Source organism: Carassius auratus, unplaced genomic scaffold (genome assembly GCF_003368295.1).
Source record: "Carassius auratus strain Wakin unplaced genomic scaffold, ASM336829v1 scaf_tig00012511, whole genome shotgun sequence".
Taxonomy (NCBI): domain Eukaryota; kingdom Metazoa; phylum Chordata; class Actinopteri; order Cypriniformes; family Cyprinidae; genus Carassius; species Carassius auratus.
The window spans coordinates 25,084-29,036 of record NW_020524297.1 but is presented as its reverse complement, the minus strand read 5'-3'; the positions used below and the strand labels follow the sequence as shown (position 1 = coordinate 29,036).

At 37.3% G+C, this 3,953-nt stretch overlaps 1 long non-coding RNA gene across 2 annotated transcripts; it reads right to left on the bottom strand.

The window, feature by feature from the left end:
- Positions 1-587: 587 nt before the first annotated feature.
- LOC113073615 (uncharacterized) lies at positions 588-2,824 on the bottom strand. Of its 2 annotated transcripts, none has more exons than XR_003280513.1 (5): positions 2,763-2,824; positions 1,723-1,831; positions 1,311-1,374; positions 776-1,013; positions 588-708 (listed from the first exon to the last, which is right to left on the bottom strand). It is a non-coding gene; the product is annotated as an uncharacterized LOC113073615 (long non-coding RNA). The 2 variants fall into 2 exon arrangements; XR_003280514.1 differs by having other exon boundaries at positions 776-960.
- Positions 2,825-3,953: the final 1,129 nt, after the last annotated feature.

Here is a 3,953-nt window from a genome sequence, read left to right as displayed (position 1 = left end):
TGTGACCAATTCAAATCAAATCATTTTATTATCACAATACCATGAATGCAAGTATACAGGTGGTAAAATGCTTTTCTGCAAACTGCAGCATGACAAGTACTGAATATATTTGCAACACATATACAGTATCAAAAATATAAACCGTATACATAAGAGCTCAATACAGGTAGAAAATATAGTGCAATACTATACTATACAGAGAGAACAAAATGAAAACAATTAACAACAATCACTGTATACTGTAGATATACCTCTGCCCACTGCTCCGGGTGTGTGTTCACAGTGTGTGTGTGTTCACTGCTCTGTGTGTGTGCACTTCGGATGGGTTAAATGCAGAGCACAAATTCTGAGTATGGGTCACCATACTTGACTGTATGTCACGTCACTTTCACTTTCAGTACAGTATGAATTAGTGCAAACAGAATATCAGGTTGCAGAATAATAGTGAGTCAGAGTCCAGTCAGTGTAGCTGATAGAGTGCAGTGCACACAGTATGAGGCTGCTGGTGTGTGTATGTGTGTGTGTGTGTGGTGTTACTGGTACGAGTTCAGTTCAGTCTGATTGCCTGTTGAAGGAACTTGTTTTGCAGTCTGCTGGTGCTGGTTCTGTGATAATGTCTGTCTGATGGTGATGTTGAGAGCAATCCATGGCTCGTGTGGCTGGAGTCTCTGACGGTCCTCAACAAAAGAAAAACCTTGCGTAGATGTCCTGGAGAGACAAAATCATTGTGTCAATTATATATTATTATTATTTAGAATTGTTGTAATGGACATACCATTGATTCCTGTTGAAGGTTGTTGGAGGTATGGGCTCTCAGTTGTGAAGTTTCTTTTATGGCCGTAACATCTGTGCAGTCACACAGCTGTTTGGGAATTCAGTCTTCACAGTTTCAGGCTGCAGCGCTGCATTTGGTGACCATTGACTCCTCCATCTCTGGCCTCAGACCCGCTTCTCTTTAGTCTGGAGTGAAGACAAATGTTCTCAGTACCAGCTTTCCTTCTACTGCAGTCTTTCTGTACAAGTAGAAAATAATAAAAACAGTCATAACAAATCAGTTATGTATTGAAAACTCATAGTACATATGAAGACTTCAGATGCAAAGGCATCTAAGTTCCACCTGAAGTTTTCTTCTAAAATTCTTCTTAGAAGAACATTTCATACAGAACTTAAAGGCTTTTGCATCTGAAGTCTTCATATACAACACATCTCGTTCTTCATTTCTCCATCAACTGACTTCATCCTCCTTCAAAAACTGTAAGTCCATAAGAAAAATAGTTTTGGTGAATACAGGTGCAGGTGTCAGTACTCACCATATTCAGTCATTTTCTGCCCAAATTCCAGAAATGATGCCCTGATGATTTGTTCATTCTAGGACTTATAAAAAGATGTATATGTGAAAAATGATAATTGCTGACTTGAATAGAGATCAACATCATATGCTGTACTAATGCATTGCTTGAATACAGACACATCAATGGGGATGAGCACCTTTTCACTCTTTTCTGTTTGGGCACAATAGAGCCATGTTCATTCCTCATCCCCAACAGGACTGATGTTCTTTGTGTTTTGCTCTTCAGCTGTAAAACAAAAATATGTCTATTAACCCCATGTTTAATTACTATTGCTTATTACATATGAATTAAGACAGATATAATTAAGTAAATTCACCAAAAGATTCAGGTTAGAGGATTAAATGAATATTGATTACAATTTTCTACAAACCTTTCTTGGAGAGGGCTGATCATGACAGGAACTTGCTGAGCCACACTAGTAGACATTCAGTTGACAAACCTGAAAGAGGCCATCATGCAACCATCCGCTCTGTTTGTACCTTACAACAGAGCAAGAGAGAATGTGTGAGTGAGTGGAGAGAGTAAAGGACTAAGATGAAGACAAACAAGCAAAGAAAGGCAAAATCTTGCGTTTGAGTTTAACAAAATGAGAGGGAAGAAAGCTGTATCTTCAAGCTATATTATTCTCAATTATTTTCTACACTATAACATGCAGCAGGATTGTTGTAAGCAGTTTAAAGACCTCTTCATACCAAGGATGAGTCCATACTTAATGACACAGAGGAACAACATCAGTGGAATATATTTTCCAGCTGATGAACATTAAACAGCCAATCAAAATGCACATTTCAAAAGCTTGATCATTTAAAGTGGCAGACATCAACGTCGCTGCAGTGTGTATATTAATAAACATAACTTTATCATTGGTTGATGTTGGTGTGGATGCTAAAATAGTTATTGTAGTTACTATTCTTAGTGTGAACAGCCTTAAATGATCTAATTTGGCCAAATTAACTGAAGATCTGATGTGTCACATGACAAGTTACACAGCATTTCCTGACTTGCTTTTAAACAGACGTGTTCAATTAAAATCAACATGGAAATAAAGGCAGACTGTGAGGTGCGGACAGATATCATGTACTGTTAGAACGGGTTAAGACGGTGCTAATAAAGAATACAGTGGACTCAATATAAACTTTAGGATATAACGCTCTGACTACTTAAAATGGACACAGTCTGCATGAGAGCTGAGGCGATGGTCAATGACAGCAGGAGGAAAAGCTGGAGAGTACGCTTGTACAATATCATATGAATTTGCTGAAATTGTTTGAATTATTAATACTTTGACATAGCACAGGGTTTGTACTGATGGGGTCGTGAGGTATTTAAAAAAGTAAAAAACATAAAATTCGGTGCAAAATGTAACTGCAGTAAAGTTCTGTCGAGGTGCTCAGATCAACACAGACGTACCTCTGGAAATATCTGCCTTAGCAGCTTTTGGTCTTCTCCGTAAACACACAAGATGGTCAAATTCATCCCTCTCCACAAACAAGGTTTGACAGGCCCATGGTCTTCCTTTTCAGCTGGAATAAAGAAAAAGTAACAAGTTGTTGTTGTTGTTTTAATACATACATGTTTAGACAGTGTGTTAGAAATGATCTGTGAACAAAATATTTGAAAGGAAGGACTATAAGGAAGGTTATTAACATAAAGTAAGGATAAATTAATTAAAGTAAATCAGTTATAACTACATATCTTCAACATTACCTGTGTCGAACCTTTGAAGGACTTCATCTTCACTGGAAACTTCTTCAAGTTGAGCTTCGAGTACAAGTTCCCTGTTAATACAAGAACTGATCAAAATCTGATTCTGAGCTGTGAAAATATGCCATGATGAACAAGAGAAAGAAAGAAAAATATGTGTGACTTATTTATGAATTACAGTTCAGAAAAATAGGAAACGAAAATGAGAGAGAGAGAGAGAGAGAGAGAGAGAGAGAGAGAGAGAGAGAAAGAGAGAGAGAGAGAGAGAGAGAGAGAGAGAGAGAGAGAGAGCATCATAAAGAGCTGCTGGACACTGAATGTTGTTGTAGGAGCTGGAGATGTATGTGATATGAAGAAACTGCAAAACTGAAAAGAAAAAAAACACTGAATCACAATTACATTACAAAAAGGTATTAAAGGCATGGCAAATGTGTTACTTAACTAAAGAGTACACAATAAGCACAGTTACTGTGGTGAAAAGCATGGTAACGCGTTTATACTACAAATACCAAAGTAAAACTACAGTTATGACGGGAGATACATTGAGTTGTGGTTACTGAGGTTTTATAACACGTGACATGGTTCAGCGACATGTTACTATGGTAAAAACATGGTAAATGCGCGACTTTTACATGACCTCTTTCCACCACAGGCGAATTTCAAACGAATATCACAATGAAAACTAACTTTATAAAGCTGCAGATTTCGATTAAATGATTTGAACGTCAAACTGGTTTAATAGGACATACAGTGTCCAGTATCGATTTGAAAATAAAAACTCATATTATTCATAAACGATCGACTACTTTATGAGACGGGAGAAAACCTTACCTGTACATGTCTCGAAGTCATCTAAAATCCATATCATCAAAATCCACGAACATCTGGGAGAGTTTA